Genomic DNA, 14,129 nt, shown 5'->3' on the forward strand with positions numbered 1-14,129 from the left:
AATGGAAAGCAATAAATCTGAGGGGTAGGTATCTTAAAAAGACAGAAGGGGTCCTGAAGCATACTTGTGAAGTGTCATCCATTTTGGGATTTTGGATTTTTCACCTTAATAATCATCAGCAGTATATTAGCATAATTTCTGTTATCTGGTATGAAAGGCAGAACTTTAAATGATGCCCCATAACCTTTTGAGGGTGAGTGGAACCTATGAATACGATGAGCTATCACTCTTGTGATTATGTTATATTATATGGTCAAAGGGAGATTATCTTGGGTGGGCCTGACCAAATCTGGTGAGACCTTAAAATCACCCACTTCTCTGGCTGATTGAAGAAGACACCTAGAAGAAGAAATCAAACATCCTAGAACAAACCAAACATCCCCGTGTGAACTTCCAGTGTAGGCCATGTGGCATAAAATGTAGGTTGCCCCTAGGAGCTAAAAGCAGTCTCTGGCCAACAGATAGGAGGATTCAGTCCTATAGTCACAAGGAAATAAATTCTGCCAACAACCAGAGAGCTTGGAGGAATCCTCTGAACCCCAGATGAGAACTGCAGCCTTGGCTGACCTGTGAGTGTTACCCTGGAGACGCCCTGAGCAGAGAACCTAGCCACAGCATGCCCAGACTTCTGACCTGGTGGTGTTTTAAGCCGCTAAATTTGTGGTAATTCATTATGCAGCAATAAAACTAATATGTCTGGAAAAGCACCTTATACCCGAATAGTACCTCAAAGTCTATCTCTACACGAGTTTATGATCCCAGTGGCACCAAGTGAGTAGCTAAACATTCAGCAATTTAACATTTAATGCAGTATTTCTCAAAGGATCATGAATCCAAATTTGAGAAACCTTGAGCTACATAATCCCTTATAAATGAAATATTTTTTGTCCAACACACATGGTTAGCTTTACAGGCAAGATTATATGCCTGAGTGCTTTTTACAGTGTGAAGGCTTCTACAGGAGAAAAATCCTGCAAAATAATCAAATGGAGCAAGTTTAAAGCAAATTGTGACTAAGCCAAACATATCACCAAAACCTTAGCTTATCATCACATCAGGTATAAAACAGTGCAAAGCTTTCTATCCTTTAATGCCCTAGCTCACAATTAGGAGGTATGAGAAGAATATGAGCCAGATTCCATTACAACAAAATTCCATTATAACAAAGTTTCCCATGGCTCAGGTGGTCCTGAGGAATTATCACAACTACACCTTGTCCATGTTATACATCTATTTATTTAAAGAAAACATTGGGACGTACATGAAGAAAAGAAATAGAAAAGTAAGTCAAAGATATTATCCCCAAGGTCTAAAATTCTGTTTCCAAGGTTTTACTTAGTCTGATTCTTTTTAGCCTTCTTTTTTTGGGGGGGAATAACAGCCTTGTTTCAACATAATTCATACACCATAAAATTCATTCATTTAAAATGTATAGTTCAGGGGGTTTTAGTATACTTACAAACTGGTAACCATTATAAGTAATTTTAGAACACTTTCATCATCCTTAAAAAAAAAAAAACCCGTATTCTGCTTTTTTTTTTAAACTGTCATTCTTTCTTTAACACCATGTCATACTAACAAATTTTTCTCTAGTACTAGAAAACACTGGCCATCTGAGACTCAAAATCAGCATTTAGCGGAGAAAAGAGCTGAGGGTAAAAGATTTGATCTGCAGGAATAACAGATATTGGAACAATTGATTTGGGATTGTAGAGCATTGCTTCCTATAAGTGATACTGGGAACATTCCTTTGAAAACGTGGACATGATCCAAGTAAGCAAAACATGAAATTACTTGCCAGTGAAAAGCAAAGAATCTTTCACTGGGGAGAGTCTTCACCTATTGCACAATGTAATTTGTTTATGTCAGAAGCTGAAGACAGAGGATAATCTGAGCTTTATTTAGTAAAACAAGAGTTCTATATTCCAAAGGGAAAAATCTGGAATTTAAAATAGCATTCTGCTATGCTCACACCCAGTATCAAAACATTCTTCACCTGCCAAGTGAATAAACAAATGATGCTTTAAGGTGTCACTTCCATAGCTTATGAGATAGTCCATAAAATGCTCAATATAATATTTTCCCCTTAACTTATATATTCACTTGCCTCTGATATGCTTGATAGAAATTTGGATCTAATCTGATTATTCTAAGTAAAATCCAAGTAAACGGAGCCATTTTATTGTATTTCCCACCTTTGGTAGTTATAACTTGAGACTTTGAAATCCTCCATGATGGCCCATGGCATAGGCCAAGTTAGGAAATTTGTAACAAAGAAATCTGCCTCATGTTTATGAAGCCAGAGATGAGTCTGATCGGAAACTCACTCTGAGTGACAAGGCAAGTTTGAGTGCTGCCTAAGCCCAAGTTTTTGAGTCAAGTTTTACAGACATTCTTTTTTGAGGGAGAGAAAAAACGGGGGACATCAGTCTGCTGCGAATCCTTTTCAGAGTTCTTCCCTCACTGCTGATTTGAGATAAACTGTCATTTTTAAAGGCAAATGCCTTTTTCTTTTTTTTAAGCATTTTGGCGTTTGATAATAACAACAGAGATGATCTTTTCTTTCCCCAAAGCCTCATCTTCTTTATCCACAGATAACTTTACTGACCTACCAACACAGGCTATGGGCTTCAAAGTTGTTTTCCGCTAGCGCTGGTGGGCTTGCCCTGACCCAGCGTCAATGTCTCACAGAGTCCCCTGTTGTGACCAAGGACATGTCCTTAAACTATGCCTGGCCTCCCAGGCAGTGGTCATGGAAAAATGGAGAAGTGACCCTGAAGAGTCTAATCCACTGACCTTCACTTTGCTCTAACCAACTACCCAAATAAATAAAAACAGCAGGATAGCTTGGTCTCCCAGATGAATTCCAATTTACCCCTAAATATCCAAGCCTGGTCCAATGTTTAAAATTCCCAGGCCATCCAAAATCTGTCAACTGGCTTTCAACTGGGCCCAATTTTGCTCCCCAGGGGACATTTAGCAATGTCTGGAGACATTTTGGTTGTCACAGCTGGGGGAAAGTTTGCTACTAGCATCTAGAGGGTAGAGGCCCAGGATGCTAATGAATATCATACATGCACAGCACAATCCCCAACAACAAAGAACCATCCCACCTAAAATGCCTAAAATGCTGAATTTGAGAAACCCTGGATTGGGTCATCCGCCAGCCCAGTGCTGGATAAACGTTTGAAGAGACTCTTATTGCAATTTAATTTAGTTTAAAACGGGGATTGAAAAATGCCTTCAAGGGCCAAGGGGGTAAAGAAATATCACATAAACAAAGTGGCTGTGTATGAGGCACTAGGGTGTTGTGAGGTCAGTGACAAATTAGAGTGTAAATGCTCAATAAAACCATTCCCTTTTTAAAAATAACACTGTGTTGGCCAAATAAAACATGACTGTTGGCTACATCCATCGTGTGTGGCAATGGTGGTAATCAAATTCTGGTTTAAAGAGATGATCAATTTAAAGAGAACTGGATGGTCACTCAAAGACACCATCTAGCCTCATCCCTTACTTATATCCTACGGAATTTCCTAAGCCCCAGGACTGGAGAACGCGACTAGAAGCTGTTTAGTTAAGGAGATTAGAGATCAGATCTTGAGGGTTTAGCTCCAGCCAAGAACAGAGTCTCCGAAACCTTGCGCTGAGAGCAGAGACCAATGTTGGAAATTCTGAAGGCGAAAAAAGAGAGTTCCCCCACACTGATCTCCATTCTAGGGAAACTCAGTGGACATTACATCAACGTTACACAGTGCCATATAAGTGAGGTCATTATGTTAAGATGAAACCATTCTCATAAAATTTTAGAATTTTCACATTGTTTCACAGATGAGGAAACAGAGGCCCAGGAAAGTTTAAAGGAACAGCCAAGATTACCCAAATCTAAACCTAAAATCAAATGGTGTTTCTTTTTCCTCTGTGCAATTGCCAAGCAGCAACCAAAAGGCGAAGGGATTTTATTCAGGGTGTCAAACATTCGTGTCTAAACTCTCGACCAACATAAATAGGTTATACGTAGATGTTAAACTTACTCAGCATCATCCCCTTTCCCTGTCAGAAAAATCATTAATCCATTTGCCCCAAGTCATTGTTTTAGGATCTCTTTTTCATATAACAGAAAAATTTAAAGCAGGTTAAATATTTCCAGCCCTCCTTTCTGATTAAGCTGGAGAGAGGAAAGCCAAGTCAGCAACTGGAGCACAAGGAGAAGGAAGCCCCAATCTGAACATCCCCGTGTGGATGCATACTTTCTGTTGGAGGAATTCCTGACCTGTATAAACAAAGGCAATCCAGAGGGAAACAAATGATAAGATAAGTGAAACCCAATAACTCCCTCTGTCCTCCCTTCCACCTACTTCCCCCAACTTGTTCCATCAGAAAAACAATCTGAGCTTGGGAGAATTAAAATGTAAGCCATCCCCTCTCTGCTGCCACACAGCTCCCTAATCTAAGTAGGAGGTTAAGGGGGAAGACCATTTGTAAGGTCGGTGAGTGTGGCTCCCCTGGTATGGAACCTGGCCACAGGGTACCACGGTCTCCCTTTGCCCACAGACAGGTTCCTGGCAAGGAAGTAGGTCACTGGTCCTTCAGACTCAAATTGCAATCCAAGGAGTATAGTAGGAAAAGCTGGGGTATGGAAGAAAGGTACCTTCTGTCACAGGAAAAGAAAAGAAATTGGGTCAAACTAAAAATTTTATATACTTAAAAAAAATTTTTTTTTTACTCACTTCCTTAGCATAAAATATGAAGCAAGGCAGTCTCTTACCATGGTTCCTGGAACTGTAGTTGGAAGTGTCACCTACTCATTGAGTGTCAAGCCCTAAATGGGTCACAGAAGTTTTCTAGTCCAATCTAATCTCTATTCTTGATTTTAAAAATACAAAAATATAATAACATGCCTTTCATTTAACCTTCTGAGAACATAATGAAGTCTTAGCTATCAGCTTCAATTCCAGCAAGATTCATTCCACACCCTCTTTGACTTTTACTCTGAATGACCATTGAGTGCTGAGCAGGGAGGGGGGTGTGCGGAGAAGAACCTCTAATGCAAACTAGATTGCCACACGCAAACAGAATGGGAAACAAACAGAAATGTTATTGTTATTTCTTTTGCCACCATCATCCTAACTCAAATAGCCACCGCTAACATGGGGTAACTGTGGCAGCATTTTTTATTTTTTAATTCCTAAATCACTTACCTTGGCCAAAACCATGACATTTTCTACATTCAAAATTTCACCAACTTTCAAGAGTAGAGAATGCAGCAAGGACCTTTAAATGGTTTGATTCATCCATTTCATTTCCTTTAACCTTTTACAATAAGTTTTGTAGTAAATTCTCAGGGTTTAGAAGGGTCCCTAGTCTAACCCTCTTGTCACAGAACTGTAGTTTCTAACTTAACTCGTGTCTAGACATTTCACTGCTCAGTTTTACCAAATCTCTATGAATCAAAATACAAATTTAAGCCTAGACACATGTGAACAATCTAACTCACCTGGTGAATGATGTTGGGCACGATCCTTCACTCTTCTTCCAGGGTGCAAATGTGCAGAATTTTATGGGGGAAGAGTGAAGCCCAGAACGGACACCAAAACACACACTAATGACTGTGGTCACACCCCCAAGAAAGGGAAGGAAAAGACCAAGGCTATGTTTTAGGAAGCTGCCTCTAGTCCTGACCCACACTCTTCACAGGAGGACACCTGTCCGAAGCATAAACATAGTTCCTAGGCAAACTGCTGGGGAAGCCCTACCTCTAACTTATGGGGTCTGAAAAAACTAAGACCCTCATCAGTTCATTTTATAATATGGCACTATCTTTTGCCCTTAGTGATGATGGCTATGCACTGATATATCCACAGGGTCTATCCTCCACTGTCTAGTGTCCTTTGTGACCAAGAGCCTGATGAGTTAAAAAAAACAAGAGTTACTAGAATTACAGGTGCAGTTGGTGACTCCAAGACAAGGCAAAGCTAACCCATGCCCTTGACCTGGTTTGTACGTCACTAACAAACTGAGCTTAGCCAATAAGCCAGAATGTAAGAACTCATCTCAAAAAACAAAAGATGGGCATCTGTATTGCCCAGACAATGCCCAAAGATCGGATCTAGGCTATCTACACTTGGAAGTCTAAATTCAGACAGTCCATCAGATGGGCAATGTTTGCCAATCGTACAGAAGGTATTTTTTTCAGAAATGAAGAGGACAAAGACCAGTTTAATACGTGTCCCTAATTGTGTGCCTGGCAGAAGTACAAGGAACCTTCAACTCCGATCCTGGTGCAATTTATAGAACAGAATGAGCTCAGGTTATTACTAAAGGTGAATGACATACTTAGGAAATGTAACAAGACAAATTTTAAAAAGCTTCTGAAACTAATGTCTGTTAAATGAACATTACGTTTGAGCAGCCTAAGGGCTAACAAGTCTTTTGTTTTCATTTTCCTTTCCTGGCAATATGCTGTTAGGGCATAACTTTCCTATTATTTCTCTAAATGACACAGTTTGTGTTTTATTCAATTGTCTTCATTAAATATTGTCAAAGTGGCACAATATCCAGTGTTAAGCCAAAAGCAAAAGATCTATTGTAAGTCAGGAAATCACACCAACTACACTGGAAATTGAACTTGCTTGCCTAGTTTTCCACATTTAATTCACAATAGTGGCTATGGTTTAAAAGAACTGCAATTGTATATTTGGTGCCAAATTTGCTCCACTGTAAAAGTAAGTCTCTCTTCTAAGGTGAGGGGGAAAAAAGCTTATTTTAATGTGTAAGGATACCCAGTATTAGATTACGTGTTTGACTACTACTCAAGTTTTCGTTTTCTTTTCAAAAGAGCCTTCACAATTTACGTTAAAAGACAACAGGGAGTTGGGAAGCTAAGAAGTTATGGCAGTCTTAACTCTCAAGACAGGCTTCTGTGGCCCTGTTCTGGGTGAGAAGGGCTTTCTTCAGATAAGGGATTCAACCTACTGAAAAGTTATCTCAGTTAACAAGAGGGTCTAATGCTGGACAAACTCCACATAGATTCAGAGATGGCATTTAAGAGCATTTCCTTTTTCGAATAATTTGCCTATCATTCACAAAGCAAAAGGGAGGGAGTTCAAAAATTCTTAACATTCAAATAAACAAATGCAACATTTTAAATCTCATACAACATTTTCTGTTCCAGAAAATCAGACTCTAAGAAACCATTAGGTGAAAAAGCAGTTTTACTCTTAATCAACCCAGCACTTGTTGACCCAGCACTGTTTCAGAATCAAGACACACAAAGGAAGTTGTGATTCCCCCAACTCAATGGAGAGAAAAGAATAACATATAAGAAAACCAGAGGCAAGGCAATAGTGGGGGGGTGTAAAGAACTAGAAGCCTGGGTCCCTAACAGGGTCTGCCAGTTACTAGCTGTGTGACCTGAGCTCGGTGAGTTCCTTAAGTTCTTCATGCCTCAGTTTCCTCAGCTGTAAAATAGTGATAACAGTACCTACCTCATGCAGCTGTGGAGGAGTCTATAGTTAAGCTCATGTAAAGTATTAGGAAAGGCCTGACCCCAGTTTAGCACCTCACATCTCTTGACGGTTAGTATCACATTAGGTATGAGTGTTTGTTTGCATGGTCAGGCTGAGGGCGCTAAGGAGCAAGGAGCCGGGCGTGGTGGTGAAAGCGGAGGGACAGGCAGGGAAGGCTTCCCAGAAGCTATGGCACTCAAGCTGGATCTGAGAGCACAAGGAGAATTCAGATGCTCAGAAGAGTGCTCATTCCAGATGAGGGGAGCCATTACTGCAGAAAGTCACAGACAGGGGTAAAAACCAGGTGTGCTTAAACATCAGCAGGGAAAATAAGCTCACCAAGGCTGAGGGGATATTTGATAACCTCAGATTAATGGATTAATGGGCAGGGGAGGGGGCTGCTCAGGCTCTGTGTGCTTGTTGCTATGCTCCTAGGACTTAACATTCAAGTCACTTTTAGATATGTGTACTATGAATGCAAACTCACTCTGAAATGCTCATTTCTCTGTTTTTGGAACAGTGGAAAGGATGCCAGAAAATACAAAGGTAAATGTTTTTTTTTTGCTGTGGAAATAGTCTGCTGGAGTGAAATGTAGGTCACCAAAATCAACTTGCATCTCATCTTCATCTGTCCCTCTTTCAGTGGAGGCAATAAGTGGTAGCCTGAAGGAAGGGGGAGGAGCGGCACTTCAGATCCATCCTTCAATTCCAATCTCTATCAGCCACTCAGCCACTCCAAGCACAACCCTCAACAGAGGTATCCTAGGACAGCCCCAGCCTGCCCCCACCAGCCCTGCCAATCTACAGAAGAAACCCTCCTTACCAAGTTCTGAAATATTACCTGTGCTAGCAGTTGCCTCTAAACCGAGCTCTCAGGGAAACCACTATCATCTGATGCGGTGTTTAAGATATACATTCACTTAAAAGATTCCTTCCATTACCAAGTTAGAAATTATGGTGCCAAAATAAGTGACAGTAGTCCACATTCCTTGTCCAAAGAAGAAAAATCACAAAACAGAAGAATTTTCATTTTGACTGGTGCCCCCTCTAGAGATTCAACAGGTTTGCTAACCTAAGTTGGCAAAGTTGCTTTGTTTCCTGAAATGTAAGGATAGACTTAACACTTGGAAATACCAGGAGCATGACACGAAGCCAGGGAGGGCCCCACAGAAGTTACAGGCTCTGTGATTATTTCCTGAACCAAACACCTAAGGCTCTCAGTGGTACCAAACTTTGTTGGAAAAGCTTGCTTCCCCTGATCCAACAGCTGTAAGGTTTTAAGTAATTTAACAGAAGACCTCAAGATTCTCAAGCCAAAGCCACTCTTTATACTATCCCCCAAATATTTACAAAGTGAAACACTTTCAGTCTTAACTATGTTTTGTTTGTAAACACCTTATGTGTTCTGATGACCACAGTATCAACACTAAAAGCAGCCTTTTAAACAAAGTAGCTCAAATAAAACCACACGCAGACACACACAAATTCTTAACACCCAGAGGCGTGTCCACAAAGCAAGAAAGCCAGGGTTCAAATTCCTTGGCACCTTTTTACTGAGCACCTGTAAGCACCACCCAAGGACATGACCCACTGCACCCTCTTTACTATCACACCTCCTCACTAATTTACACTTCGGAAAACCCACAGAATGCAACTTACCGGATGATAACTGAATGCTACAAATATTGGACAAATGTCTTTTACCCTGTTCCCCTCTCACATCAGCCAGCCTGAAAAACTTACCCCTGTTTATAGAACAACCCCACCCCAAGTGAAAGAACCATTGCCCACTCTTCTACCCACATGGTGCCCCTGGGGCCACTGGCAGCCTGGCAAAAGTCTCTAGGTATCTTTGCCTTGGTCTCTCTCCCTGTTCCCCTGTCATATACCTCCTGGGAAAGTTATCTGGGCCAAGGACAGTACAACAGAGAGATATCTAGAAATGTCTGGTTTGGGGTAATAAGAATTGTATAAAGAATTAATTATAGGGGGAAAAAGTCTCTGTGAGTGAATATATTCCAAAAGCAAATAGTTACAATTCGACCATTTCAAACACATGGAAGGCCGTTTATACCTCGTCACATGCTACACAGGAGTTTTGGTTTATGCTGAGATGAAACTGCTTGACAGAAAACTAAGAGGAATATTACAACTGATGACAAAACTATCAGTGGAAAGAATACAGATCTTGGATCTCCAATCATGGTTCTACTAGTCAGTAGTGACTCAACAAATATTTATAAAATACCTACCAATGGCCAAACACTGCTTTAAATGCTGGATAGACCGGGATAGACAAGACAAAGACTGCTCTCAAAGACCTTCACGGAGTGGGAAAAACACACACACATTGGAATTATTATCAGAATTATAGGGAGTCAGAAGTAAGGAGATAACTGAAGGAGATTTCAGTCAGTGCTAACTTCTATGACAAAAATTGTGAGTGAAATTTCTGATCCTGTTTCCTCGTGGGGATGTAACCACCTACTTAAAACAAGATGATGAAATGTCAACCGCCTGGCACACAGCAACCCCAAGCATTTACCTGCACACGAATGTACACGCATAGATGCTAGCAGATATACACCTTCCCCCCTTAACTGCAATGTCTGTAATAATCCACTTTGGTATGAAATGAAAGCAGAAGGTAGGCAAAATGTTTGCATAATTCAATTACTCTTAGTGCAATTAAATTACAAATAACTGCATTCAACAAGAATCTATAAAAAGTCAAAATCTAAACAATTCTACGATAAAAGGATAAAAAGAAGTCCAGATACTGGGATAATAGTAGTAGTAGAACTAATATTATAAATACTAATACAGCTGCCTTGCCCACTTTGAGGGATTACCATGAAAAGTCGGGCTCTTTTGCCATACAAGTAAGGCTCAGAGATATTAGCCCGATGTCACAGTGTCAGAAGCTGGGCTTAAACTCTCATCTTCAGATTTCTTTGAGAAAAATAAAAGACAATGAACAACTCCTTCTTAGAGTCACAAGATTTTATACCGAAAATAAACTTTAGGAAAACTGCTGTGCCCCTCTTCCCACGTCACCAATGACTGAGGTCCCCAGAGGCAGAGGGTTCACCCCAGAATGGAGAAGCCAGTAATGACAGAGCGAGAGCAGGACCCAGGCTTCCTAGATCCCAACCCTCTCAAGGATCTGCATCCTCTAGACGGGTCTTTAGATTTCATGAGAACCACAAGGGATAGCCGTGACTTCCAGATTTCAATTTCAGTTATTACTTGTCCCTAAAAACTTCCAGTGAATTGCACCTAGGGCAAATTGAGGACCTTTACTGGTGGCCAGGGAGCTCTCTTCACACGTAACAGAGGAGAACTCCCTCCTGGAGAAAGCTGCCTACAGCACTATAATATACGTTATTAGGAAAATGTATGTTTTCATTTTCTTGAAATGAGAGATCAGCCTGAAAGGAGAGAGATCTTTTGATTGTAATTTTCAGAGTTTGCCTCAGGACAAAGGCTCTTAACAGCTTTTTCTGGAGAGGGAGGTGGAGAGACCAGGTATGGGGACGCGAAAGGGAAGGGGGTCCAAAAATTGCGTCCAAGCTATTTACAAGAAAATGGAGAGAGCCCGGGGCTGTGAAACCGGTGACTAGGAGAGAACAGCTGGGCCCAGGGAGAGCATCTAACCACACCTACTGGCCACGCCCTCCCAGCTGCCCGCAGAGCCACACTGAATTGAAACAGCAGTGGGAGCAGTTAAGATTCCGACGGCAGGAGTCGCCATGGCAACGGGATTCATCTTGCAGGCAAACCCCGCTTCAATTCACTAGGTCCTTCTCGAGCCTCAAGAAACTACCAACTCTCAAGAGGAGCAAAACGGTCACGGGTGGCATTTACTCTTGATGCTTTCCTACGGGTGAAGATGGGAGGTGGGGGTGGGGAACGGGGGTTGGAGTGTATTCTATTCCTGGGTCCCCTAAAATATTTTATGGGCGCAAGAGACAGAACACTCCAATCGCAGGCTGCGATCAACTTGAGAACAGAACCTTTAGCAAGGGTTTGATGAACCAGTAAGAGAAAGGATAAGAGTGCTAGGGAAAGGAAATCCAGAGGACTTTATATAGAGTTCTTGGGCGCCGCGCACGTCTCCAAGCGGATCACCAGCAGTTGGATTTTCACCACCAGCTGGGAAAAGCGATTACCCACCTCTCCTGCCCCGCTGCGAGTTGTATCGCTAGATTATTCGACACTCCCTGCCGCTTCACCACGTCCCAGCCCAGCGCTCCGAGGAGACGCTTTGTCCCAGCTCAGGTGTTCTTTGTCGAGGGAGCCATCAGTGCAAGGGGCACCAAGATGCGCCCTACCCAGAGGGACGGGAGGCGGGAGCCTCGAACCCGGTCCGCAGGCTGCGTAGCCGCCCCTCGCTGCTGTCCGCCAACACCCCTCACTCCTTCCGCAACGCGGCTTTCCCTCCTCTTTCTGGTTTGAGACCTTTAGCTTCCAACTTTGCCTAAATTACAGTCACCCCATCCCTTTCGAATGAGTCTTTGCCTAAATTACAGTCACCCCATCCCTTTCAAATGAGTCTTGAGGTGAGGGTGCCCGGGATGGTGGGGGTTCTGCTGGGACACGAACGAGTAAACGAGTCCCTCCTCTTCGGTCTACACCTCCGAGTCTACCAAGCCTGCCTCGGGATTGTCCCTCCCGGAGCCTCCCGGACCAGCAGCTCCCGACAGCAGCAGTGCCCTCAGCACTCAGCCAAGGCCACGACCCCCAGCGCCCCAGCCCCGGGGTGTCAGCAGCAAGGCGGCGAGTGGTACCCTGCCGGCTCTCTTGGCATCCGAGCACCTCAGAAAGAAAGAAGGGAGGCACCCCCGTCCTCAGGGGCGCCTTCCCCCGGTCTCGCCTTGCTTTGCACCGCGCTTGCAGCCATTTTCCCAAACCCTGCTTGGGAGCCGGGAGCTGTCTATGTCCTGTTCCCACCCAGACTCAACCTGAAGGACGGGTTTAATATTTACCTACTGGCCCCGGAGCTCCGGGGAGGCAGCGGGAGGGCGCGCCGCTAACCCAGCACCGGGCCCGAAGAAGCACGCCCACCCCCGCGCCACCTCGCGGTGCCACTTAATGAAGGAGTGCGGCGGGCGACGCGGAACGTCCCCCTTACCTGAGCAGCCCCCGCATGCTGAAAAGGCGGCTCTGCGCTCCGGGTACAATGGGATTCGGTTAAACAGTTTCCTTCACAGCCGCTCGTAGGTTACCAACTCGCAGGTGACATCACCCTCTCCTCGCCTGATAGGATACAATGCGGCGCTCACTGCGCATGTACTCCCGGGCAGGGCCCGCACACTCCTGGGAATTGTAGTTCACATTCCACAAGCAGAGCCTGGGTAGCTACGCTACTGAGGGTGTTGAAACTACACTTCCCGACGCATTCCTGGGCCTCTTCGTCCCCGCCCCCAACCCCGCCCCCACCGCGACCCGCCCCCTCCCCGCCCTCCAGCCTTGCAGTGTTAGTGTTGGTCTTTCAAAAACCGAGCTGCGGACTCAGCGGCCGGGAGTGGGGGCAGGCACCCTTCGGTCATGCCCTTTGACTTGACCTCCACTCGGTCCCATGCGGGCTCTGAGGGACCAGAGGGGTCCGGGGCTAGTGTGCACCAGCTAGGCAGCTCTGACCAACCGGGTTCTGCTGGCCCCAGCTGGAAAGAGAAGATGAAGCCTTTCACTGCCTTCCCTACGCGTAGCAACTAATTAATAGGATGCATTGGTTTTATGGGTTAAATACGGTCCTGGAATTCCCCCACGTCCCGGAGGATGAGGGACGCCGACTCCGAAGGAGAGGAATCCCCCTTTGCCCCACTTGGTCCAAATTACCCTTCTGTCTTCTCTTTCCTTCTCCCATTTAATGGAGTCAGGGTGACCAGCCAGAATTCGGAAAATAGCTTAGTCGGCTGAGCTGACCGAATAACGGAGGGTGTCACTAATAAAAATGCAGTGTAACAGACTAGATAGTTGCCTCAACCCTCCGTCCGGGAGCCAGCTGCTGCTGCAGAGATAATACTATCGCGCAGCCATGCTTTTGTTCTTCCCTGCAGCAGACTTCCCGCTCTCATGGCTCTCAACTCCCAGGAAGACAACATCCTTGCCTAAAGTTTTAATAAATGACGTATATGTATACATGTACTTTTAAATCCACAACACTCTCCTCTCAATTTACATACCTCACTCTCACTCAAGTTTTTAAAATGACCTAAACCAAAAAACACTGTGCTGTTCAAGAAGGGCTGTGATAGTAATACACCTAAATGTTTAAACGTAAGCAAAAGGTGTGTAGCAGAATTCTGAACCTTCAGGAAAATTTTATTTTTAATATGTAAAAATTTTGCGTGGCACTTTTCATTAGTCAATGAGTACCAAATATGAAAAATTAACATTGAGAGCAAATCTCTAGGTGTCTTTTTAAAAGAAAAAACTATCAATACATCTAGTTATTCCAGTTGTAAAGGTAGAGTAAATTATAATGGCATTCGAGGTTTTAATCACATATAAGGATCAGTTCACACCCCTATTTCCACTAGCAAAATCTTAGAAGACTACATCTTGTGAAAATAAAGTTCACAATTAAAATTTCAAACAACTCTCCACCTAACTGTT

General features: G+C 43.5%; 1 protein-coding gene across 2 annotated transcripts in view; it reads right to left on the reverse strand.

Annotated features, from left to right (window-relative positions):
• DAAM1 (dishevelled associated activator of morphogenesis 1) overlaps positions 1–12,748 on the reverse strand; it is a 185,571-nt gene extending 172,823 nt beyond the window's left edge. The window contains exon 1 of one of the 2 annotated variants that reach the window (XM_007466041.1): positions 12,643–12,700. The gene's annotated coding sequence lies outside the window, so the exon portion shown is untranslated. Of the gene's footprint in view, positions 1–12,642 lie in introns of both variants that reach the window. The other variant, XM_007466040.1, reaches the window with a different exon arrangement.
• Positions 12,749–14,129: the final 1,381 nt, after the last annotated feature.

The sequence above is a fragment of the Lipotes vexillifer genome, unplaced genomic scaffold (assembly GCF_000442215.2).
Source record: "Lipotes vexillifer unplaced genomic scaffold, Lipotes_vexillifer_v1.1 scaffold25, whole genome shotgun sequence".
Lineage (NCBI taxonomy): Eukaryota > Metazoa > Chordata > Mammalia > Artiodactyla > Lipotidae > Lipotes > Lipotes vexillifer.